The sequence below is a fragment of the Lissotriton helveticus genome, chromosome 8 (assembly GCF_964261635.1).
Source record: "Lissotriton helveticus chromosome 8, aLisHel1.1, whole genome shotgun sequence".
NCBI lineage: Eukaryota > Metazoa > Chordata > Amphibia > Caudata > Salamandridae > Lissotriton > Lissotriton helveticus.
In genome coordinates this window covers 1,730,289,994-1,730,317,261 of record NC_136069.1, presented here as the reverse complement: position 1 = coordinate 1,730,317,261, position 27,268 = coordinate 1,730,289,994, and the positions used below count along the sequence as shown (strand labels likewise).

Genomic DNA, 27,268 nt, shown 5'->3' with positions numbered 1-27,268 from the left:
ACCAAGACCTAGGGTAAGTTGAAGATCCATAGACAATGTGTTTTATGTTTAAAGTATTTCAGCCCCTCCCCAAAGGTAGGCTAGTGATGCTACACAGTAACATAAAAAAAGTAAGGTATTTGCATTACAGACTGCATTACCACCATTCATTTCAGCATAAAAATGAGATCAAATCGAAACCAGAAAAGATAAAACAGCCAATGGCAAAGCCAGCAGTGCTCGATTATTGGCCTTTCCAATGCTTTAGACCCATGCTGTTCTGCCCAGGCAAAAAAAGCTCTAGTGTGATGATGTAAACATGTGCATGTGTTATGATGCATCTACTCATACGTGTGCATTAGTTATCATGCATGTATGCATACATGTGCATGTATTACAATTCATGTATTCATTCATGTGCATTAGTTATCATGCATGTATGCAAACATGTGCATGTGTTACAATGCATGTATTCATTCATGTGCTTTCATTATGATACATGTACTCATACATGTATTATGATGTATGTATTCATACATGTACATCCGTTATCATGCAGGTGCTCATACATGTGCATGAGTTATGATGCATGTACTCATATGTCAGCATTTGTTATCATGCATGTGCTCATACGCCTAATGCCGCTATGGCAGCCCCAGCATGATGATGTATATGCGTCTGTGCATCATCACGCATGTGGAAGTATGCATCATGATGAGGCAGCAGCCTTTTATTCTTTAAATTAACCATCAAAATATAGCAGACACCCGCCTTGAAGCAATAAAGGAGATTAAAATAGAACACAAGTGCATAATTTAGAAAGGAGCAGCCTGGTTGCAAATGTCAGCTGCCTGACCTTCCAAACAAGGAAAAAGGTGAGAAAAAAGAAGCAATGGTGAGCACAGGACAGCAATGATGGAGCAGTCTGGCAATGGTGAGCACAGGACAGCAATGATGGAGCAGTCTGGCAACGGTGAGCAAAAAGGACAGCAATAATGGAGCAGTCTGGCAATGGTAAGTGGCAGGATAGGAATAGCAATGATGGAGCAGTCTGGCAACTGTGAGCGGCAGGACAGCAATAATGGAGCAGTCTGGCAATGGTGAGTGGAGGACAGCAATGATGGAGCAGTCTGGCAACTGTGAGCGGCAGGACAGCAATAATGGAGCAGTCTGGCAATGGTGATTGGGAGACAACAATGATGGAGTAGTCTGGCAATGGTGAGCGGGTGTCAGGGTTTGTTGGTACTCACTATGCCGACACTCCCAGGAGCAGAATGAAGAGATTTTCCTAATTCCCACCACAGACCTTCCCACTGCCACCAAACGAAACTAGTGGCCGTGTGACCCCAGTCGGGGGAAAGGGGAATGGGACAAAGAAGAGACTGCCTAGCTTCCCTGGTATTTCCAAACTGCTTTCTTCTTCTTCTTCCTTCTGTAAGCTCTTTTCTTTCTTACTCTCTCTCTCTTCTTGCACTAATGCGGAAATTACTGTGACAGAAAGAACACCGTTATTACTTCCCTTGCAATCCCTCCCGCGCTCTCTCTCTCCTAACACCTTTTCTCTCCTTCTTCCTTACCCAGATTTTCCTTAGGCTTAATCTCCTCTTCTATTATTTTATGCACAATAGTAACGTCTGCGTCCTGTATTTACAAACAAAAGCTTAGTATTCTCAAATACTAGTAACGTTCTTTCTATATATGTATATATGTATCTTTCAAACACTCTCTCTCTTACATGCTTTCTTCTGAATTCTTCCTTTCATTTTCTTCGAGAGTCTCCCCCGCCGACTGGCCAGCAGAGGAGAACAGAAACTGAAGTACCGGTTTGTGAGTACTGAACTATAGTTTTTCTTTTAACTATTTCCTATTTATTAAACTATTGAGAAATTCCTATTTAAATGTCCTAAAAACCTATTTAACTATCCGACGCTATGAGGCACTCTATCCTACGCCTAAGCCTGGCTTAAAAACTCTATTCTATTTCCTGACTAACTGAATACTAAATATCTAACGTCTTCTCTCTGAAATTCTGTTGGTGAAGTGCGCGGTTTGGAAATCAACCAACACACTTCAGAGCTGGTCTAGATCTCATGTGCAGGTGCATGAAACTTGACCGGCAACTGCCAATGCTGTTCTCCCTTTTGAGAGTACTCAGTAGACTGCTTTGTTGCGTGCTACGATCACCCACAATTTATTTCGAGCGGGTGATCTTTTCAGGACTGGCTCACTCAAAGATAAGGAGGCGCATTGGAATTTGTGAACTCCTTTTCTCAGAACCCTGACAGTGGGGGACAGCAATGATGGAGCGGTCTGGCAATGGTGAGCGCAGGACAGCAATGATGGAGCAGTCTGGCAATGGTGGCGCAGGACAGCAATGATGGAGCAGTCTGGTAATGGTGAGCAGGGGACAGCAATGATGGAGCAGTCTGGCGACGGTGAGCGGTAGAACAGCAATGATTGAGCACTGTTGCAATGGTGAGAGACTAGAAGGCAATGATGGAGAAGTCTGGCAATGGTGAGCGGCAGGACAGGAATAATTGAGCAGTCTGGCAATGGTGATCGGCAGGACAGGAATGATTGAGCAGTCTGGCAATGGTGATCGGCAGGACAGCAATGTTGGACAGTCTGGCAATGGTGAGCAGCAGGACAGGAATGATTGATCAGTCTGGCAATGGTGAGCGGCAGGAAAGCAATGATGGACAGTCTGGCAATGGTGAACGGCAGGACAGCAATGATGGAGCAGTCTAGCAATGGTGAACGGCAGGCCAGCAATGATGGAGCAGTCTGGCAATGGTGAACGGCAGGCCAGCAATGATGGAGCAGTCTGGCAATGGTGAGAGACAGGATAGTACTGATGGAATAGTCTGGCAATGGTGAGAGACAGGACAGCAATGATGGAGCAGTCTGGCAACAGTGAGAGACAGGACAGCAATGGTGAGCGCAGGGCAGCAATGATGGAGCAGTCTGGCAATGGTGAGCGCAGGACAGCAATGATGGAGCCGTCTGGCAATGGTGAGAGGGGGACGGCAATGATGGAGCAGTCTGGCAATGGTCGGCTTCTCTACTGAGGGCCGGCTTCTCTACTGAGACCACTCTTCTTGGTGTATCTGAGACCATTAGAAGACAGGTAGACAGCGGGGAGACAGTGGCACTCATTCTGTTAGACTTGAGTGCCGCATTTGACACCGTCTCCCACTCCATCCTGCTGTCCACCTTGAAATCTGTGGGTATTGATGGTCCTGCCCTGGCCTGGATTGTTAGCTTCCTGTCTAATCGCACTTTCCAAGTCTTCTCTTCTTCGTCTGTTTCCTCCATCTTTTCTTCCCCTCATGGTGTGCCCCAAGGGTCTATCCTTAGCCCTCTTTTTTTCAATCTCCATGTGAGACCTCTTGCTTTCCTGGCAGAGCAAGCAGGCCTCACGATTTATTCATATGCAGACGATACACAAATCGTCTACTCTCTATCCACTAATAAATATCTCCCCACGTCCTCGCTGCAGTACGGGTTGGAACAAATCTCCAACTGGATGCACAGTCATAAATTAAAATTGAATGGTGACAAAACAGAGCTACTTCTATTCGGCCCTCTCACCTCGCTCTGGGGTCCTCAACATTGGCCTCATCAGATGGGCCCAACTCCTACCCCTTCAGCCTCAGTCCGCAACCTCGGGGTCCTTTTTGACAACCAGCTGTCATTTAAGCAACACGTTGTAAAATTCTCAGCCACCTGTACCTCCATCATAAGGTGGCTGAGAAAAATCACGTGGATGCTTCCAGCTGACACCCTGAGGACAGTAGTCCAGGCCCTTGTTACATCTCGCATGGACTACGGGAACATTCTGCTGCTGGGTGCCTGTAAGGAGGTAACAAAGAAATTGCAGGTGGTTCAGAATATGGCAGTCCGCCTTCTCTGTAACTTGCCCGCCAGATCATCGGCCTCTATCCATCTGCGCAAGCTGCATTGGCTGCGCATTGAGAACCGAGTAAAATTCAAAGCTCTGTGCATAATGCACCATATTAAAATGGGTAAATCTCCTAAATATCTGTCCTCTTTAGTGCAGCATTATGCTCCCTCCCGTACGCTGAGATCCTCCACACAAAACAAGTTCCAGATTCCTCGGGTCAATAGAGCTAAAATGGGCGGCCGCTCATTTTCTCTACTTGCACCCTCCCTATGGAATTCGATGCCTCTAACCTTGCGATCGGAAATCTGTTACTTGAGATTCCGTAAAGGAATTAAGACCTGGCTTTTTAACACTTAATATGAGTGCTTATTCCCTCTCAAAACTTAACTTACCTTCTGTTTGCTTTAGCGCCGGGAAACCTCCGGGTAGCTGAAATAAATGTAATTATAATAATAATAATAATGGTGAGAGACAGGACAGTACTGATGAACAGTCTGGCAATGGTGAGAGACAGGACAGCAATGATGGAGCAGTCTGGCAACGGTGAGCGGCAGTACAGCAATGATGGACAGTCTGGCAATGGTGAGAGACAGGACAGCAATGATGGAGCAGTCTGGCAATGGTGAGAGACAGGACAGTACTGATGGAACAGTCTGGCAATGGTGAGAGACAGGACAGCAATGGTAAGCGCAGGACAGCAGTGATGGAGCAGTCTGGCAATGGTGAGCGCAGGACAGCAATGATGGAGCTGTCTGGCAATGGTGAGAGACAGGACAGTACTGATGGAACAGTCTGGCAATGGTGAGCAGCAGTACAGCAATGATGAACAGTCTGGCAATGGTGAGAGACAGGACAGCAATGATGGAGCCGTATGGCAATGGTGAGAGGGGGCTGGCAATGATGGAGCAGTCTGGCAATGGTGAGCGCAGGACAGCAGTGATGGAGCTGTCTGGCAACGCTGAGCGGCAGGACAGCAATGATGCAGCAGTCTGGCAATGGTGAGAGGGGGACGGCAATGATGGAGTGTTCTGGCAATGGTGAGCGCAGGACAGCAATGATGGAGCAGTCTGGCAATGGTGAGTGGGGGACGGCAATGATGTGGCAGTCTGGCAATGCTGAGAGGGGGACGGCAATGATGGAACAGTCTGGCAACGGTGAGCGCAGGACAGCAATGATGGAGCAGTCTGGTGCAATGTTGAGCGCAGGACAGCAATGATGGAGCCATCTGGGGCAATGGTGAGGGCAGGACAGCAATGATGGAGCAGTCTGGCAATGGTGAGAGACAGGACAGCAATGATGGACAGTCTGGCAATGGTAAACGGCAGGACAGCAATGATGCAGCAGTCTGTCAATGGTGAGCGGAAGGACAGCAATGATGCAGCAGGCGGCCAATGGTGAGCGCAGGACAGCAATGATGCAGCAGTCTGTCAATGGTGAGCGGAAGGACAGCAATGATGCAGCAGGCGGCCAATGGTAAGCGTAGGACAGCAATGATGGCGCAGTCTAGCAATGGTGAGCGCAGGACAACCATGATGCAACAGTCTGGCGACGATGAGCGGCAGGACAGCAATGATGGAGCAGTTTGGCAATGGTGAGAGGGGGATGGCAATGATGGAGCAGTGTGGCAATGGTGAACGGCAGGACAGCAATAATGGAGCAGTCTGGGGCAATGTTGAGCGCAGGACAGCAATGATGGAGCCATCTGGGGCAATGGTGACGGCAGGACAGCAATGATGGAGCAGTCTGGCAATGGTGAGCGCAGGACAGCAATGATGCAGCAGTCTGGCAATGGTGAGCGCAGGACAGCAATGTTGCAGCAGTCTGGCAATGGTTAGTGGGGGACGGCAATGATGTAGCAGTCTGGCAATGGTGAGCGCAGGACAGCAATGATGCCGCAATCTGGCAATGGTGAACGCAGGTCAGCAATGATGGTGCAGTCTGGCAATGGTGAGTGGGGGACGGCAATGATGGAGCAGTGTGGCAATGGTGAGCGAAGGACAACAATGATGGACGCGCTTTGCCATTATTTGCTGCCACTTATTGGATCTCACTGCCAGCACACCGGGAGAGTCAGCTTTTGCCAAGGGGAACCGCTCGTCCACACGCGGTGAATCTACTCGCTACCCTCCGTGTCCGGGACTACAATACCCAGAAGTCCTGTGGGCGCAGGCCTAGCGCATCACATGGAGCGTCGTGAGGTGCTCAAAAACACCCAAGCCCGCACGCGGCACGGGACATGCACGGGCGTTCCCGGGCAAAGCCCGGGTCAAGGGCAGGGCCGTCTGCGGCAGGACGAGACAGGGCTGGGCCACCCCACCGTCATCTTCATTTCTGAACTGTAAGCTCTGCACACTTTGGACTGTCTCTATCGGTAGCAGTGGGTTTGAAAGGGAATAATTGTACCTGTCTGAATTCTCCTGTCATGAGCAAAAGGAAAGTGGGGGATAAGGTGGTGGGCACCCTTGATGCCTTCCTCATAAGAGCGGAATCGGTGTTAATCCACGAGATTGAGGCTACTGTACGTAGACTCCCACTTGATCCAAGGCTCTTGGGGGGGGTTCACTGCCATGTGCCCAGATACCTGCCATCCAGTTATCACCAGATGCAGATGTATCTATCGCTCTCCCCCTGTCCATGTCTCCAAGCTTGTTCCCCATTAGCCCAGATCCACCAACTTCTCAGCCCCAGAGTAATGTGAGTAGCCTGGCCATGGTTAGGACAAGAGGGACGAAGGCCCTGGGCGGTACAAATAAAGAACCACCAAACAAACAAGCATTGGAAATGCAATAGGTCTCGCATTAGAAAAGTAGGAGCTATTGGTCTTGTAAATGATTTTTTTTTTGGTGTGTAGTTTCTCCAAATAGCTACATTGATAGATTTGTCATTTACAATGCCAATAGTTGTAATTTTTGTGAATGTGACACCTATAGCATTTGGAATGCCACATGATTTGTATTGACGTGATTTTGATGGCAGCTTTTGTTGTTATGCCACCTTTTAGAGAGCAGGAGAGTGCAGCAGGGGATAGAAGCACAGCCCTGCAAGCTGAGCGTCCTCCCATCGCACACCCATTTGTGGCTTGAGTGGTGTGAGGGTGAGGGGTGTGAGAGTGAGGGATGTGAGGGTGAGGGGTGTGAGCGTGAGTGTTGTGAGTGTGAGGGAGTGTGAGTGTGAGGGGGTGTGAGTGTGTGTGATGGTGAAGTTGAGTGAGTGTTTGTGAGGCTGAGTGTGTGTGACGGTGTGTGTTGGTGAGGCTGTGTGAGGGTGAGTGAGGGTGTTTGATGTTGATTGAGGGAGTGTGAGTGTGTGGGTGTGTGACGGTGTGAGGGTGAGGGTGTGTGAGGGTGAGTTAGGGAGTGTGATTGTGTGTGAGTGGTTAAGTCTGAGAGTTAGGTGTTGTGATGTTGATTGAGTGTGAATGAGGGTGAGGGGATGATGGTAAGGGTGTGTGAGGGTGAGGCGTGTTGATTGTGACAAGTTGCAAGGCTGAGGGTGGGTGAGTGTGTGGGAGGGTGTTTGATGGTGATGGATAGGGTGTGAGGTGTAGTGAGTGTGAGAGTGTTGTGAGGCGTGTGAGGGTGTGAGGGGAGTGAGCGTGTGTGAGGGTGATGGGATGTGAGGGTGAGGGGGTGTGAGTGTGTGTGAGGGTGAGGGTGAGTGAGGTTGTTTGCGGCTTAGAGTGTGTGAGGTGTAGTGAGTGTGAGAGTGTTGTGATGGGTGTGAGGGGAGCGTGGGTGTGTGAGTGTAAGGTGTTTGAGGGTGAGGGTGTGTGTGTGTGAGTGTGAGGGTGAGTGAGGTGGTGTGAGGCTTTGGGTGTGTGACGGTGTGTGAGTGTGAGTGTGTTTGAGGGTGAGAGAGGTGTTGTTAGGCAGAGGGTGTGTGACGGTGTGTGAGGGTGTGTGAGGGTGAGTGTGATTCATTGTGAGTGAGTGTGAGTGAGTGTGAGTGAGTGTGAGTGAGGGGGTGTGAGGGGGTGGTTGTGTGACATTGTGTGAGTGTGAGTGTGTCTGAGGGTGAGTGAGGGAGTGTGAGGTTGTGTGAGTGGGTGAGGGTGTGTGAGTGTGAGGGTGTGAGGGTGACTGAGGGTGTGTGAGGGTGACTGAATGAGTGTAAGGGTGTGTGAGTCTGAGGGAGTTAATGTTGAGAGAGGGTGAGTGTGGTGAGTCTGTAAGGGTGAGGGTGTGCGGTGTAGTGAGTGTGAGAGTGTTGTGAGGGGTGTGAGGTTGTGAGTGTAGCGATGTTGTGTGACGGTGTGTGAGGGTGAGTGTGTGTGTTTGATGGTGAATGATTGAGTGTGAGTGTGTGGGTGTGTGATGGTGTGAGGGTGAGGGTGTGCGAGGGTGAGTTACGGAGTGTGAGGGTGTGCGAGTGGGTGAGTTTGAGAGTTAGGGTGTTTGAGGGTGACTAAGGGTGAATGTGGTTGAGGGGATGAGGGTAAGGGTGTGTGAGGGGGAGGGGTGTTGATGTTGATATTTTGCAAGGCTGAGGGTGGCTGAGTGTGTGTGAGGGTGTTTGAGGGTGATTGTGTGAGGTGTAGTGAGTGTGAGAGTGTTGTGAGGGGTGTGAGGTTGTGAGGGGAGTGAGGGTGTGTGAGGGTGATGGGGTGTGAGTGTGAGGGGGTGTGAGTGTGTGTGAGGGTGAGGGTGAGCGAGGGAGTGTGAGTGTGTGTGAGTTGTTGAGGGTGAGAGTTATGGTGTGTGAGGGTGATGGTGTGAGGGTGATTGAGGGTGTGTGAGGGTGAGGGGATGAGGGTAAGGGTGTGTGAGGCTGAGGGGTGTAGATGGTGAGAGAGTGTGAGGGGGTGAGTGTGTGAGGGTGAGTCTGTGCGGTGTAGTGAGTGTGAGCTTGTTGTGAGGGGTGTGAGTTTTTGAGGGGAGTGAGGGTGTGTGAGTGTGTTTGAGTGTGAGGGGGTGTGATTGTGTGTGTGTGTGAGTGTGAGTGAGTGTGTGTGAGGCTGAAGGTGTGTGATGGTGTGTGAGGGTGATGTTGTGTGAGGGTGATTGAGGGTGTGTGAAGGTGTGTGAGAGTTTTGGGGTGTGAGGGTGATGTTATGAGTGTGTGTATGTTAATAAGAATTTTTTAATATGTGTCGTGTGGAAAAACGCGTGATCGAGCTTCCCTTTGTAATTGTCCTGCCTTATGTGTATTTTTTTATGTAATTTAACTGTGTGTGTGTTTTAATTAATGTGTGGTGTTATGTGTGTTTTTTGTGTGAGTGGAGTCCCGTATTAATAGTATTATTTTTAAAATGGCCGACGCAATGCGTCACCTTGACGTTGTGAGGTTCCGTAAAAATTATTACGATGTTCTGGGCATTGCCGAATATGGACGAGTTTGGTATCTACGAACCGCAAATGACGAGTTCGGCAAGTGTGCGAAATTTCGCTACACTACCTGCCAGGGTTCGTCTAATATTACGCGTTCTTCATCTGAACCCTCGGGTTCCATTTTAGATACGGCATCCATTTTGTTTCTTGCCCTCACGTAGTCAGCGAGCAGATAACTGTTCGCCCCCTGACCCTCTAGTTCCCAAGCCTTGCGGAAGACGCATATTCCTTTCATGCGTCTTTATGGCCGGAGGAATGACACAGCAAAGGCAAATGGCTCAGCTTGAGGGTAATCTGGTCGTGCCGGCTTATTGTGACAGCCTTGCAGGCGATCGATCCAACTCTTTGATCCTACGATCATGCTTCCGATATTACCCCCACACTCTTTTCTCTACACGTGTCTGACTTCCTTGCAGCTGTTCTTGTCTCTTCTTCTTTGTCATTTACAACTCTAATGGGTGTGCCTAATGGTGGGAAGATGTACTTTTACAGTTGGGAACCGGCATGGCTATTGTAATGATGTTCCGGGATTCTGAACACATGAAAGCGACCCTTTTGAAGCCTACTGTGGGAACCGGATTGTAATCTTTTGTCCACATGTTATGCAATGGTAACACTCTGTATAAAAGAGAGCGACGTACAAACTCAATTTGAAGCAGACTCGCAGAACTACTCCATGTACTTCTTATGACTCTTGTTTCCCTGCAGTAATAAAAGCTGATCTTTGACGCCGAAGGAAGATTCCCGTGTCTCTGTAAATTGTGCGCCGAAACAGGTATCCCATGAAGGTTATAGGTGTTGTTCCCTGGCACCGCTGGTACTGTTAAAAGTCCAGTCCTTCAGTTGGCGCCCAACGTGGGGCGACTTCAGCGGTACCGGTCCAAAGCCTGATGATCGTGAGGAACTTCGTGTGAAATCTCCGAGGGAAGGTGCACCCCGCTTCATCGATCCTGTTGTCGAAATAAGTGGCCCGACGATTTTCCCTGCGAAGATTCCCGCCTCCTGACGGCTGCGACGGACCGATGCCCTGACTGTCGACCTGTCTTCGACGCCCGGTGCAGACCTTACGTACAAGCGAGACGATAGACGGGCCTTCCTGGTGACGCCATTGAAGTTCTGAGTTAAGTATTTGTGGGTCGCTCCCAGTCCTTAGTGGTTGTTCTAGCTTTTTGAAAGCTTTGTTATAGCCTTTAAGGCTTTGTTGTAATAGCTCACCGAGCTTTGTAATAGCCTCCTCAGGCTTTGTGGTTAGCTCTCCGAGCTTTGTGATAGCCTTAAGGCTTTGTTGTATTGCATGGTTCCATTGCATTTGTGGTTCTTAGTATTGGTCCTTAGTATTATTTGACAGTTGCAATTGCCAAAAACCGAGGGTTTTGACTTACACGAGGTTTAATTACTTCGGTAATCCTTGAAGTTTGATACTAGGTTAGTGTGCACGATGCCTAGCCATAGTGGTTTGTTTCGTATTTTCAAATGTTGCGCAATGGATTCCCGGTTGGAGGACTCGTGTCCGATACCTCCAGTTGGAACTCCGATACATGATCTTTATAGTCGACATGGGGTGGGTCCTATAATATATAATGATTACTGGGTCCGCTATACAAAGAAAGACGGTGACCTTAGATGGCCACCACATGGAACTTTTGAACTTTCAATTTTAGATAATCTTGAGGCTAAATTATTTTTAAAGAAAGCTAGGCCAGCTATGTTTGATTCTTTTCGGATATGGCGTAAAGAGGCCAAGCAGAAAGAAATCAAACAACTTAAAAAGGAACAAAAGCAAGGGTTCGTTCCGATAATGCAAGCTATACGAGAATGTAAACAGGACAAAGAAGAAAAGGAAATGGAAATTTCTACTAGATTGCATCACATGAAAATAGATAAATGTTACCCAGTTTTACCGAATAATCTAGAAAAGAAAGAAGAAGATTTAAAAGAGGATTCCTTGTTATCATATTTGATGAAATCACCACCTCCTTATGTACAGGGTGCTACTGCTCCTGTAGCTGCTCCTGTAGTACCTCCTGTTGTACCCCTTGTTGCTCCAGTGGCTGCGGGCCAGCCCGTTGTTAACCCTACGTTTGTTTCACCACCTGTCCTTGTTCCTACTGCTCCTGTACCTGTACCTTCGCAGACTGTTGTTTCTGCTACTCCAGCTATCTTGTCAGTTCCTACTATGCCTTCTTTCACTTCCAGTGTTGTTGCCCCTGTTTTTCTTTCCCCTTCTGTTCGTAAGCGTGTTCCTAACTCTGTTGCTACCCTTTATTCACCTCTTTCTGGTCCGTTATTTTCGTCTGATTCATCTGAAACTCCTCAGAGACGGAGTCAGATCCCTAGTGGTAGGGAGAAAGAGACATTAATAACCATGGCACATAGGTGGATAAGACATCCTGCCAACTACACTCCTCGTGTGGTCTTTGATACATTTTCTCAGTTTAATGAGCCTACGCAGAGATTCGTGTTTGAGGAGATGTGTAACTTTTTGAGGGAAGAATGGTATAATGATGATGTAGATAATGTACCGTCCGACATAATTGAACTTCAGAGTCACTTTTCCAACGGTATGATCATAGGTGAAGATGTACGACGTGCCGTGGAACGCTTATTAGCGTTCAGATCCACAGCACCTTTTCGGGTGTCATCAGATGATACCACTGAGAACTGGAAAGCGGTTCCTGGTCAGTATCCTATGAGAGAGGTTCCGCCACTTTGGGTGCCTGGTGACCCTGCTGCTAACCCTGCGGTTTTACCGCATTTTCGAAGAGTGTGGATACATCTTCCATGGAAACGATCGGAAGTTTTGCAAGTGAAGCAATCCTTGCCCGATCCGCGTAAAAATCCGGCTGGTTATTATAAGGAGTTATCACAACTGGTGGAAGCTTCTATTATGAACCTTGCCGACATCGACATGTTGTTTGGCAATGTTGTACCGCAACCAGTTTGGGCCAAAATTCGTCAAGCCAACCACGCAGTTGAATTAGGGGGTGATTGGGCTGCACTGCTAGCGGCTGATGCATTACAAGTTGGTGGGGCTAAGCCTGACCAGCTAATCTTAGACTTGCCGCAGAAAATCATTACGCTCATGAAAACTATCATGCCAGCGATGAAGGTGAACTGGGATAAGTTATCAGCTTGTAAGCAAAAGAAAGACGAGAGTGTCTCGGATTTCTTTACAAGGTTTGAGGAAGCGTTTGTCGACCACAGCGGTCAGGACATGGGAGCTGAGGGAGGCCAGCGGTTATTTGTTGACAAATTTGTGTCGAATTTGTTGCCTGAATTAAGCAACAAATTGAAGAATTCAGAGAGTGCGTGGGCAGTTTCAACCCCTGCGCAAATACTAGCAACGGCCCAGTATTATGAGAATAGGGAAAAGGAAGAAAGTGATCGTGTAGAAAAGAAAACGAAGGAGCTCAAAACAAAGGTTTTGTTGCAGCAAGCATACCCTCCACGATCAAACCAAACTGATTCACAACAGCAGTATCGACCACGAGCACAGCCCGATAGGACACAGCCACGTTCTGACAACTTTGATTATAGATCTTCACTTGGGTATAATCAGTGCGCATATTGTAGGAAAGAGGGACACCTAAAATATGATTGTCTTGCCTTACGGGACCGCCTAAATGGTGTGTCGACACGAGGAAACCGCGGTAGTGGTCCCCAACAGGCATCACGAGGTAGAGGTCGTGGTTCATCCCACAATCAGAGTGATCGTTATCAAAATCAATCAGATGCAAATAATTGTTTTGACCAGCGAAATGCAGGGTCAGTCCGATCTGCACAGTATAATGTGGACGATTATTACGTAGAGCATGAGACTGTTGTAAATGACCATTACTAGGACAGCCAACGACAAAGAGAGGGAGTAGTGTCAATTCCGGTCGATCAGAGTGGGCCTTACGTTGCAGTGGCTACATCGGGTGTAGTTGAGCCTTTTCTGTTAGACACTGGTGCGACAAAAAGTTCCATCATGCATTCGAAACTCCCTGGCGCACCTTTGTCTGGCTTAACGAACGTTTCCGTTGGATTCCCTGGCGCCCCTGTTAGTAACCCAGTCTCTAGTCCTTTGCCTCTTATGATTGGACCTCGTGAGCTAACGGCTCCACTGATTCTATCTACAGGGTGTGGTGAGAATCTTTTGGGCCTGGATTTGTTGAAACGACTATATGCAACATTGTATTGTTCCCCCGAAGGGGTGGAGCTTACGTTGGGACGGAGAGTGATCTCTCCCATGTATTTGTCGGTCGATAAATTCCCACCGGAATTGAGTTCCCTCCCTGCGTCCTTATGGGCCACAGGTCCCAATGATGTGGGCCTGTTAGACATTCCACCCTATGTGATTCAATTGAAACCAAATGCGCGATTACCGCGTTTACCTCAATATCGTATTTCTCTTGAGGGCGAACGAGCGCTGTTAGCAATCGTTCATGATCTCATTGGAAAAGGTGTTGTTGAAGAAACTCGTGGAAATGTGTGTAACAGCCCTGTATTACCAATTCTGAAACAAACTGACCCAACTAAACCTCCTGTGTATCGTTTCGTTATAGATTTGAGAGAGGTAAATAAAATAGTGGTTCCACAATTTCCTGTGGTTCCCGACATTACGGCTTTACTAACAATGATTCCGGCATCTGCCTCCTGGTTCACAGTGATCGATCTAAAGAATGCTTTCTTTAGCATTCCGATTGCCGAGGAAAGCAGAGACCTATTCGGATTCTCATTAGGTGGTCGCAGTTTTAGGCTAAAACGCGCTCCACAGGGCTACTGTGAGAGTCCGTCAATCTACAGCCAAGCACTTAAAGGTCAGCTTGATGCCTTTGTTTTACCGACGGGCGCAGCTTTGATTCAATACGTTGATGATCTTTTAGTGGCAGCTGATACAGAGGCTATTTGCAAAACGTCTACAGTATCATTATTGCATTATCTACATGACTTACATCACAAGGTATCGCCTTCAAAACTACAGTATTGTTGTCAAGAAGTTACCTATCTAGGTCACTTATTGTCAAGAGAAGGGAGAAGGTTGACCCCAGAAAGAATTGCAGCGATTTCCCGAATGACTGTGCCAAAAACCCAGAGAGATGTTCGCGCCTTTTTAGGTATTACGTCCTATTGTAGACAATGGATTCCAAATTTTTCATTGTTGGCGAAACCATTGATAGCTCTTACGTGCAAAGATGTTCCATCCCCATTGCCTTGGTCTGAAGAGTGTCGGAAAAGTTTTTCGGAATTGCGTGATGCGTTGTGTTCGGCTCCTGTGTTGGGCACTCCTGACTACAGTAAGCCGTTTACACTATATGTTCACGAGAGGGATGGTTGCGCGTTGAGTGTTCTGACACAACCTTTTGGTGGCAAACAACGCCCATGTGCCTATTTTTCTTCGACTTTAGACCCAGTAGCAAGAGCCTTGCCAAGTTGTTTAAGGGCAACGGCGGCAGCTGCGGCGTCCATTCGACAGTCCGCAGGTTTAGTCATGGATAATATGCTCACGGTAATGGTTCCGCATGCAGTTGACACTCTATTGAATCGAACGAAAACTCAACATCTGACGAGCGCAAGATTGTCTGGATATGAGTTAACATTGCTGGCCAGTCACATACGGATAAAACGATGTAATGTGTTGAATCCAGCAACATTGCTGCCGATCGACACAGAATCAAATGGTGAAGCAGTACATGACTGCTATCTCAGAACTGAGGAGGAAACTAAGGGTCGTATTGACTTAAAAGATACTCCATTGACAGATCCCGATGGTACTTTGTATGTGGATGGTTCCTGTTTCAAGTTGCCGAACGGTGATGTGACGACTGCATATGCTGTAGTTACATTGAGAACGATTGTGGAAAGCGAAAGACTAAGTCAGAATTCGGCTCAGGCTGCCGAGTTAATCGCATTGACGAGAGCGTGTGTGTTGTCTAAAGATAAACGGGTGAATGTGTTTACAGATAGCCAGTATGTGTTTGGCGTGGCACATAGTTTTGGACGACTGTGGAGAGAGAGAGGATTCCTTACGTCGCATGGCACGAAGATTCAACATGGTCAGCTTGTAAATGATCTTTTAGATGCACTCACATTGCCTAAACAAGTGGCCATAGTCAAATGTAGCGCACATCAGAAAGTAACAGATGATGTGGGTCGTGGTAATGCGTTTGCAGATGAAACGGCTAAAGAGACGGCTAAAGATTTGACGAACAGAATGTATGTTACGAGCTCAGTGAGATGGCCAACAGAGACTGGTATGTGTGAAGACACATTTGAAAGTGTGAAAGGAATACAGAATGAAGCCACTGAGACGGAAAGGACAAAATGGAGAGAGAGCACGGGAAGATTGGATGAGAATGGATGTTGGGTTGATCTATCAGAGAAGCAGAGATGGATGTTACCGGATGCGTATGTCCTCGCTGTTGTTACAATGGCTCATGGTATGGCGCACATCAACACGAAAGGTATATGCAAGTTGTTGTCTCATGTATGGAAGAATGATGGGATTACTAAGTGCGCCGAGAGAGTGGTTAAGAATTGTATGGTGTGTTTGATGCACAATCCTGGTAAGGGCACCCCCACTCCACCTGGTCATTTTGCCCCTCCTACGTACCCTTTCGAAGTTATCCAGTTGGACTTTATCCACATGGACCGATGTAATAACTTGAAGTATGTGTTGGTTGTGGTGTGTGCATTCTCTAGATGGATTGAGGCCTACCCCCTTAAGGATAATACGGCTTTATCCACGGCAAAAATTTTGCTCAAAGAGTATTTTCCCCGCTACGGAATGCCTCGGGTCGTATGGTCGGACAACGGAAGTGAGTTTGTTGGGAGTGTGATGAAGAGTGTGTGTTGCGGTTTAGGGATAGTACAAAAATTTCATAGTGCAAACCATCCACAATCAGCAGGCTTGGTGGAAGGATATAATGGCACTCTAAAATTGAAATTGGCTAAAATTCAGGCAACAACTGGTTTATCATGGCCCGACGCTTTGCCTCTGGCTCTCCTGTCTACCAGGGCAACTGTACACTCTCGAGCAGGGCTCAGCCCATATGAGATTGTGTTCGGTCGTCCTACTAATATATGGGGAGTCCCAAGACCTAAGGAAGTTGACAGAATTGAATACCCTATGTTGATTGATTATCTCTATGATCTGACTGCTAAATTGAGTTTGATTCATCAACAGGTCTTTGAGTCTCTGCCATCACAAACAGAGGGTCCTGGTCATCGACTTCAACCAGGGGACTGGGTCCTCGTCAGAAACTACGGATGAAAACGAAACCTTGAACCAAGATTTGTGGGCCCGTTTCAGGTACAGCTGGCTACGAGGACGGCGGTTCGACTACACGGACGTCGGAACTGGGTACATGCTACCCACACAAAGAGAGTCCCTCTTCCTTTGCCATCGGACACCTGGATAAGAAGAGGTCTTTCTTCATCTGAGACCGACACTGCACCACGTTTCGTTCCATTCAGCGAAGCTCGGCTTGTATCTGACACCGTTGCTGACTCCTCTCAAACAATTTCTTCCACGTCAACCTTGGAAAATTTGACTGTTGAACAATTGCCTGAACAATTGAACACTCTTTTGCCGTCCAATCCATTGTTTGAAGATCAGACTCGCCCTGGAAGTAGCCGATATTTTCTTCGTCCACGAACAAGCCATAAATAAAAAGATTTTTTTGTTTATAGGTTCTACATTGCTCTGAAAACAGTGGACATTATATATTGTGTATCTTTTTCTTTTTCGTACAGCCAAGAACATTATCTAGCTAGAACCTACCATCCAGGTTGACCGTAAGGCCGTGCGGGTACTTCCTTCTGTTTAGCAGCTATCGACACAAGGTTGGTTTCTATTATCAATTTCTGGGAACTCCTGGGAATTGATAACCGCTACTCAGAACGAAGTGCGTCAAGAACGTCGCGGACGGTCGTTAGGGGATGGAATCATCATTGTCTGAGCTGTCGAAAAGAGAAGAAATGTTGGCGCAAAGATCTACATTGCAGAAAATATGTCATACAAAATGGTTTTTCTCACAAGTAATCATACTGTTTCTCACCATATCTATGCTATTGGTAGGAGGAATATATTATGGGTCTCAATTCTTATTGTCTTCTGCTACACCTACTCTTCCATCTCATGATCAATATTTCGTTTCTACTGTTTCTCCACATTCCTTTTATCCTCTGCCTCAACACGAACAAATCAGACGTGCGGAATTCAGAAACAACTCTTTTATCCAAATCCTGCATCAGCATCAGTTAGTGGTAAACACTACCAATTGTTGGGTGTGTGGGTTAATGCCACATACCATGGATAAAGGTATTCCGTACTTAGTTCTGCCTTATAGTGCACAAGGGTCAGCTCGAGCATTACAAACTATGTTCCGTAGCGCACTAGATTCCTACCCCCATCGAGAACCACGCTCAGCAAACTCTGGTCCTGGCCCGTACCACAAGACTCTGGCGAGAGCTATTGCAGACTTAGATAGAGATATTTTTGACGCATCGCTCATCCCAGAGGAAGAGGTGCGAGCATATAAGGAACTAAGTGAAGCTGAGTACAGCTTATCAGTGGGTGAGAGGCAGCTTAAAAGCTCGCCACCGATATGGATTGCACCTCACCTTGGTAATTTCTGCTTGAAAGGTCTTGGTCGAAATCCGAGAGCTCAGTTTGGGGAGAGTGCTTGTACCGAGACATATGTCTTACCGACACTCTCCTCCCCTGTCTTCCTGCCTGCCAAGGGTACCTACTTTGTATGTTATGATCGAGCCTATACGTGGTTACCTCATGACTTCTCGGGTACCTGCTATATTGCAAATCTTTTGCCTCCAACCTTCACTGTGGCCTCTGATTATCACAGAAATAGAATTGTAAGAGGTGTGATTAGCAAAGAAGATACTTCCGGACAAGAAGCGGGAGACTTCTTTAAGGGTTTCCTACCGTTCTGGGGACCGATGGTTAATAGCAGGAACCTGAGACAGTTAACTCGTGTAGTAGAATCAACTGCCAACATAACTGCAAATGCCCTTGGTAATTTAACAGCCGAAGTTCAGGCGGATAGACTGATGACGTTGCAGAACCGTATGGTTCTAGATATCGTTCTAGCAGATAGAGGTGGAGTTTGTAAAGTCATCCATTCGAGCTGCTGCATATTCATACCTGATAACGCTCCAACGGTTTATCAGGCCATCTCTAAGTTGCACAAAATTTCGGAGTCCATACACGTGGACGAAGGAAATTGGACGCTTCTGGGATGGTTTTGGGGTCTGATATCGACTTGGGGTTGGAAGATTCTGATGATCATAGGGGTTGTTGTGACATTTCTGTTCTCATGTTGTCTTTGTGTGCAATGTGGTCCTGCCTTATGTGGCCTTTGTGCTACGACGTGTATAAGACAGCCTGTTGTCACCAAAGAGGCATTGAAGAATAGAATAATGTACCAACAACATCTGAGTGATCTGATGAGTATCGAAATCGATTATGATTCCGACTAGTGCTTGCCTACATGAGGGCAAAAGGACCGTCTGAGGTTCCGTAAAAATTATTACGATGTTCTGGGCATTGCCGAATATGGACGAGTTTGGTATCTACGAACCGCAAATGACGAGTTCGGCAAGTGTGCGAAATTTCGCTACACTACCTGCCAGGGTTCGTCTAATATTACGCGTTCTTCATCTGAACCCTCGGGTTCCATTTTAGATACGGCATCCATTTTGTTTCTTGCCCTCACGTAGTCAGCGAGCAGATAACTGTTCGCCCCCTGACCCTCTAGTTCCCAAGCCTTGCGGAAGACGCATATTCCTTTCATGCGTCTTTATGGCCGGAGGAATGACACAGCAAAGGCAAATGGCTCAGCTTGAGGGTAATCTGGTCGTGCCGGCTTATTGTGACAGCCTTGCAGGCGATCGATCCAACTCTTTGATCCTACGATCATGCTTCCGATATTACCCCCACACTCTTTTCTCTACACGTGTCTGACTTCCTTGCAGCTGTTCTTGTCTCTTCTTCTTTGTCATTTACAACTCTAATGGGTGTGCCTAATGGTGGGAAGATGTACTTTTACAGTTGGGAACCGGCATGGCTATTGTAATGATGTTCCGGGATTCTGAACACATGAAAGCGACCCTTTTGAAGCCTACTGTGGGAACCGGATTGTAATCTTTTGTCCACATGTTATGCAATGGTAACACTCTGTATAAAAGAGAGCGACGTACAAACTCAATTTGAAGCAGACTCGCAGAACTACTCCATGTACTTCTTATGACTCTTGTTTCCCTGCAGTAATAAAAGCTGATCTTTGACGCCGAAGGAAGATTCCCGTGTCTCTGTAAATTGTGCGCCGAAACAGGTATCCCATGAAGGTTATAGGTGTTGTTCCCTGGCACCGCTGGTACTGTTAAAAGTCCAGTCCTTCAGTTGCCTACGTTAGCGTTCTAGTTTTTTTTGTGTTGTGAGTGTTTACGTTTCCTTGACGTTTATTTGTAGCCAATCGGAACGCGACATTTTTGACGTTGCGTTCTGATTTGCTTACGTCAACGGTGGAATTCCCCAGAAGATCGAGAATGTTGATGCGCGGAAGGCGTGTTCTTGTTCCTGTGCTGTTGCTGCCTCGTTTGACAGGTAAGAATGTATTCCAAAATTTTTTTTTAAGTAATGTAATGTAGTATCTATAGTATGTTTAACTTAACGAATGAATAGGAGTGTATTTTTATAAATGTTGACATTGTTTGTTTTCGATCGCAATATTTGTATATGATTATTATGTAATGTAAATTAAAGTCTTGTTTTTATTCGTCGATATGTAATGTATATGTTTTCGTAAAGTGTAATGTAATGTATTTTTAGCTGGTGTTTGTTATTTGACGTACAAGAGCTGTTGTTTGAATTTCTAAGTACTATTTAGTTGCTATTATATTTATGTATGTTGTGTTTGCATTGTTTTTTTCCTGTGATGCTGAATTAGCCTGATTATATGTTATTGAGGTAATCGATGTATTAAAGGAAACTTTTTGTATTTGCAGAATTTATGTTCCCTATCAATGTATTAAGAGGATGCACAGTGATGTAATGTGTGTATTTTATGCGTTTTGTGAAAGAACTGTTTTATTTTCCAATCCCTGTTTGCATATTTGTGTATTAATAGCTGCACTCTCCTTGCGTTGCTTTAAGTTTGCATTTTGGAATAGGTGCAAGTGTGTAATCCGCGTTGTACGTGTATATGAAATAGTTACTTAACAATTTTTATGTGGACAGTTGGAGGCTGGAGTTGTATTTGGAGGGTAGAGTTGTAGAGTGGTATTGTAGTTATAGGGTGTAGTTTGAGGCTGGACTTTGACGGTGTGAGTGTGAGGGTGAGTGCATGTGAGCCTTTTGGAGTTTGCCACAGTATGTGTGACTTTGTAGTAGTGTATGCAGTCTATTTTTTTCCCAAGCGTTTTTTGTGTTTTTTAGCTTTCTATGTGTTAGATCAGAATGTGTATGTGAACTATCTTTGATGTATGCAATAGTGAGAATAAGGGTGTTGCTTCCAATTTATGGGCATAAGGGGAGACGTCTTTGGATGTTTTTGTATTTTCTGTACTTTCCTAGATGTTTGTGAACAGCTGCGTGTGCAAGGGGCGTTGGCTGTTGTGTTGTTGAGTTGTGGTCTTTTGATGCTGTTTGATGCTGTTTTGGTGTCTGGTGTTCCTGTGGTTGTGCACTTAGCACCACCAAAACACTTCGTGCAACAGCAGCATCAGTCAGAGCAACACCAGAGTCTCTTTTTTTTGTGATTACGCACTTTATTTGTGTTTTTGTTTTTTTCTTGCATTGTTTAATGGTTTATTTTCCCTTACTTTAGTAAGTGCTTTCTGTAGTGAATTTTATTTCCTTTAGCTCGCTTTATCCACTTTTAAATTGTTGCCTTATTTGCTGTGTATTCAGATGTTTGCATATTTAGTGTGCATTTATGATCTTTGTGAAAGAAATGTTTTATTTTACAATCCCTTTCTTCATTTTTGTGTATTAATTGGTGCACTGTCTTTGCGTTGCATTAAGTTTTAATTTTTGAATAGCTACAATTGTGTAATCCGATTTTTAAGTATTAAAATAAATGTTGGCTAACGTTATTTATGTGTGGAGTTGGAGGGTGGAGTTGTAGTTGGAGGGTAGAGTTGTAGGGTTGTATTGTAGTTATAGTGTGTAGTTGGAGGGTGGACTTGGGCGGTGTGAGGGTGAGTGGATGTGAGTCTTTAGGTGTTTGAGGGTGCGTGATGGTGTGTGAGAGTGATTGAGGGTGACTGTTTTAGTATGAGTGAGGGTGTGAGTGTTGTGAGTGTGTGTGTGAGGATGAGGGGGTGAGGGTAAATGTTGCGTAACGCTATTTATGTGTGGAGTTGGAGGGTGGAGTTGTAGTTGGAGGGTAGAGTTGTAGTGTGGTATTTTATTTTTAGAGTGTAGTTGGAGGTTGAACTTGGACGGTGTGAGTGTGAGGGTGGAGTTCTGGACTTTTCGGTTCTGTCCAGAGGTGTCAGGGATAACACCCGAAGACCCCGGAGTTCTACCTGTCTCGGTGCACAAACAAACAGAAACACGGGCTTCTCGATGGTGGCGTCAAAGACCAAAGGTTTATTACTGCAGGGACACAGAAGTCACAGAAACTGCACACGGGCAGTGTCTAGGAGCCTGTTCAATTTGTACAAAGAGGGTTGCTCCTTATATACTAAATATTGGGCTTCAGGCAAATTCTTTACATGTTACCACAGTTCTAAACATTCGTGTCTTAAACAATAAATATTTGGTGTTGCACAGGAATCGTCAACAGTATCTGATGTCAAAACATTACGAATGAGGGGTTCCCACTATTCCATCATAATCCCATGTCAATTTCTCATTCAAGACCCGGACCGCCTCATCGTAAATTTCGTTACCTCCCCCTAATAAAGGCCCAGAAGGAAAGGAGCAGAGCCAGGTGCAGAAGATAGAAAGACAGGATAAGAGATGTTTGTGGGTCGTAAATGGGCACGGCTACCAGCTTCGGCCGCCTAATCATGATCAGGCCAACGAACACAAGAACCAGTATAGCAGGACTGGCCTCAGGCTGGGGAGGCAGTTCTTGCCGAGTCATGCTGCCACAGCGTTGCTGGCCTAAGGTGCACGTGTCACTCGCAAGGTGAATCGCCGGCTAAAGCCTACGTGTCCTTAATTGAAAAGAGGTCATTGCGTGTCCATTGACTATGTGAGGGCAAGGAATACAAAATGGCTTCCGTGTTCTAAGATGGATGCCACGGGTAGATCAGAAATGTGTTCATAACAGGAGTGCTCTTGCTCGTAGCATAGCGAAAACACCAGGATATACTAAATGGATCATTTGCGGTTCACTGATACCAAAATTATGTATTTACGACAATGATGAAAACACGGGTTCAAATCGTCACGGAACCTCAAGGGTGAGTGGATGTGAGTGTCTGATGGTTTGAGGTTGTGAGTGAGGCTGGGCGTGTGTTGGTGAGTGATGGTGTGTGAGGGTATGAGTGTGATTGAGGGTGTGATGATGTGAGAGTGTGAGGGTGTGATGTAGGGTGAGGATGAGTGAGAGTGTGTGAGGCTGAGGGTGAGGGTGTGAGTGGTTGTGATGATGCCTATAAGTGATCATTTTTTCTCCGTGAATATTGTACACTTCAAATGTATTGATATTGTGAAGCGTTGTTTTAGAAGCGAATCAAGACCTATGTAATGTTGATTGATGCTGTTGTTAACGCTGAATTAAAAAACAAACACATCAGTAACGTTTTTTATGTAATGCATGTAAAAAGTTTTCATTTTTTGAAAGGTACACATAAATTGGGAGGGTGGGGAAATAGTAGGCCTGCTGAATGGGGGTGAGTCTGTGTCTTTTATTTCGTTTATACATAAGTATTTTGAAAGTAAAGCTAGCCATCCCTCCTGTGCCTCTAACTTGCTCTCATTTTTCTGTTTTTGGTGTGGCGAAGTGGTAAATTTACGTAGCACGCTGTAGAGGGAGGGGGGGGAATAGTAGGCCTGCTGAATGTGGTGAGTCTGTGTCTTTTATTTCGTTTACACATAAGTATTTTGAAAGTAAAGCTAGCCATCCCTCCTGTGCCTCGAACTTGCTCTCATTTTTCTGTTTTTGGTGTGGCGAAGTGGTATGAGCTGATGTATGCTGATGAATGGGACAGAGGCTGGATGAATAGTAATTAAAATAATGTATCCAATGTATGATGTTGAATGAGAGAGATGCTGGATGATTTGTGTGTAAAGACCGAAATGTAGACACAGGTGTGGCAAAATGGTATGAGCTGATGTATGCTGCAGAATGGGACAGAGGCTGTATGATTAAGATTGTAAATAATGTATTCAATATATGATGTTGAGTGAGAGAGATGGTGATTGATTTGTGTGTAAACTGCAAAATGTATACGGCGATTTAGATTGTAATTCGTCTGTGAATTTTTTTTTTTTTTGACAACGATTTCAGTTTCAAGTCTTTCGTTTATTGTGTTGTGTGAGCCTGGCTGTGTGCAGGGAGAGAGAGGGGAGGTGCTGGCGTCTGGGGAGGGGGAGTCGAATTGCGAGCCTGGCTGTGTCCGGGGAGAGAGAGGGGAGGTGCTGGCGTTTGTGGGCTGGGGAACAGATGTCGAAGGCTGGTGAATTTTGTTTACAAAATGGTCTGTTTCAGTGTCCCAAAAATGATTTGTGCAGGTTAGGGTTTAAGACGAGACAAGGTTTAAGGGTTTAAGAGGAGAGAAAGCCGTGATACTGCAGGGAGAGAGAGGGGAGGTGCTGTCGGATGGGGGCAATAGGTCTTGTATTGGTAAGAGTTTAAGCTTTTGTCATTGTAAATGACAATGCCTTTAATTTATCAGTTTAGATAATTAACAATAAATTACAATGCCAATAGCCACCCTGGTCTTAAGTATGCACCCTCGGCACTCAATACAAACTAAGTATCAGCAGAAAGGAAGGGGCTGCAACTTGGAGACACGGCCGTGATACTGCAGGGAGAGAGAGGGGAGGTGCTGGCGGATGGGGAGGGGGAGGAGAATTGCGAGCCTGGCTGTGTCCAGGGAGAGAGAGGGGAGGTTCTGGCGGCTGGGGGCTGGGGAACAGATGTCGAAGGCTGACGAATTTTGTTTTAAAAATAGTGTGTTTCAGTGTGTGAGTTGTGCATGTTTAAGGGTTTAAGACGAGACACGTCCGTGAAACTGCAGGGAGAGAGAGGGGAGGAGCAAATGACAATGCCTTTAATTTATCAGTTTAGATAATTAACAATAAATTACAATGCCAATAGCCAGCGTTCAAATGCTGGTGAGCCCAACAAAATCAAAATACAATGGCAGCCCTATATCTGTTTTGTGTGGCTTGATGGTGTGGGTGGCTGAGGGGGCTTTCAATGCGGCTTCCCTTTGCAGGCTCAGTTTGAAGCCCTGGTCTTAAGTATGCAGCCTCGGCACTCGATACAAACTAAGTATCAGCAGAAAGGAAGGGGCTGCAACTTGGAGACACGGCCGTGATACTGCAGGGAGAGAGAGGGGAAGTGCTGGCGGATGGGGAGGGGGAGGAGATTTGCGAGCCTGGCTGTGTCCGGGGAGAGAGAGGGGAGGTTCTGGCGGCTGGGGGCTGGGGAACAGATGTCGAAGGCTGCCGAATTTTGTTTTAAAAATAGTGTGTTTCAGTGTGTGAGTTGTGCATGTTTAAGGGTTTAAGACGAGACACGTCCGTGAAACTGCAGGGAGAGAGAGGGGAGGAGCTGGTGGCTGGGGAGGGGGGTGAGAAATGGCAGCCTGGCTGTGGAGGAATGCGAGCCTGTCTGTGTGCGGGGAGAGAGAGGGGAGGTGCTGGTGGCTGGGGGTGGGTATTGCCGTGGGAGGGAGCCTTGTAGCTTTCATGTGCGAGAGAGAGGGGAGGTGCTGGCGGATGGGGTTTGGGATTGCCGTGGGAGGGAGCCTTGTCGCTTTCATGTGCACGCGCTTTTAATGTCAGTGCGCTTGCGCATTGAGCTTCAATTTGACGGGCACTGCAAGGAATCGCCATGGAATCGCAAGTTGGTTAAAGTCTGTTTAAGCCCCCATAGTCTCGCAAGCTCAATGCGCATGCGCATTGACAGGCGAGACCTAAAAAAGGAAGGGGCGTGGCGCTAAGACACAAAAGCCACCACCTGCTTCCAGTGGCTCGAGCGGGGTATTTGTTTTTGGCAACTCAAGCCCTCCTACTACGGATAATCCCCCCTTGGTTCTGACCAACCCCCGTTGAATAAAAGTGACATTTGCTCTATATTAAAGGAGCAACTAGCAGTCCTTCTTGAGCCGCTCCTAAAAAGATTAGATTCCATTGATCTTAGGCTGTCCAAGATTGAAGTCGCATTGGCAGGCCCATCCCAAACGATCCCGGCCCAGCCTAGTAAGCAGGCTTCAGCAGGTGTCACTTTAGCCAGTGTGGGGGACATTCACAGGAATCAGGGTGGCGCGAAGGTGAGTGCTCAGATACTAGTGGGAGGGGCCCAAACAGCTGAGAGCGCCAGGAGTACTCCACCCACTGTTGTTAGTAACGATAAGCTTTTGCCCAACCAAAAGCCCTTGGGGACAGAGAGATCATGGAGGCAGGATGACATCTGCAATGATGCACGGCCAAAGAAGCACCCCTACCTGCACTTGCCACCCGAAGCAACCCCTTATACCGTTATTGTAGCAAATGTCCCCCCCCCCGCCTTAGGATTCACATGAGCACTGGTCGACCCATAAAAACAAGGCCCTTCAATATTTGAACAAAAGACCGGTATTGGGGATGGCTTATTTCAGGAATTTAAAATGGTAAGACGTATTGAATGGGTCGGACACTCCACCAAAACCATACCGGGTGACTGTGTGGTTTTGAGCTTCAGGTCACCGGGTCTGGTCCGTTATATTCTTGAGATGGTGGATTATGCTCCATTCGATAAGGCTGCCATTGGCATCCTCCCGCTGGGTTTTTTCTACAAACATCACATGCCCCCCAGACCGAGGGATGTTCGAGGTGCACAGGGAGACTACCTTAGGCCTGATTTCTCTATCCAGCTGAGTAACCGCTTTGAGGCCTTCTCCACACTCGAAGAAATCGACTGAATGGGGGTGGACGTACAGGGAGGATCCGCAAAAGGAGGAACCAAGGCGGATGTAGGAGTCTTTAGGACAACCAATTGCCCCTCTCAAGTTGCACTTAACGCACAAATCTCGACCCCCACTGCCGTGCCATTGGTGCCCGTTAGTTCCTCATTGGTAACTGCAGACGCCCCTGGTTGTTCTGACTCCGCACCGCAGTGGAAACCCCTGGCAATATCTTCATGGAATATAGCGGGCTTGGAATCAAAGGGTGTATCAGCCGACTGGTCATCTTATATTGATGGCGTAGACATTTGGGCCTTTCAAGAAACATGGTCAACTGATGACGTGTTCCATGCTGGTTACTTAAATTTCTCCAAACCAGAGGGGCGTGGCTAGCAGCCGATCATGGCGGCAGCATAAGGGACAAGCTCCGCGGCTGAAGCAGTCTCTTCGTCGATCCGACATATTATCCGTCACTTTTGCAAGCCCCTCAGGCGGGTGCCTGAGCCCAGGACCGGACGGTGTGAGTAGTGACAAGCGGCGACAAGATCCGACGTTCGCTGCCCGAGATACGTCGGAGCCTCGGATCGGCCTGCCGCAATCTCTTGAGCCGGGACCTCCCCTGGTCGTGGACCCAGCAGGAAGTGCGTGCTGACCGGGGGACCTGGACCGGAAGTGCCCGCGAGGTGACGGAGCTGTCAGACTGGGTGCGAGTTGGAGGGTCGGAGGTGAGGACCCGTAAGGACCGGGGGAGCGGTGACTGGTGGCGCGCTCTCTGAAGCCCCGACCATCTCTGGGATCGTTACTGGCGGCTCCGGGGGCCGGAGAGACGGGGACGGAGAGGACGTCCGCCATCTTCTTGCCTGCAGTAGTAGCAAAGCGCCCGGCGCTGAACGGGCGCCTCTCGCTCTCTGGACTGCGCATTTAGGGCCAGATCTTTAAAGAGTTGGACTAAACCAGGGTGTCCACACCGCTCTGCACATCCTGGAGC

General features: G+C 47.1%; 1 protein-coding gene across 1 annotated transcript in view; it reads right to left on the bottom strand.

Moving 5' to 3' along the window:
• LOC144773673 (NXPE family member 1-like) overlaps window positions 1-27,268 on the bottom strand; it is a 233,850-nt gene that overhangs the window by 2,258 nt on the left and 204,324 nt on the right. The window lies entirely within an intron of this gene.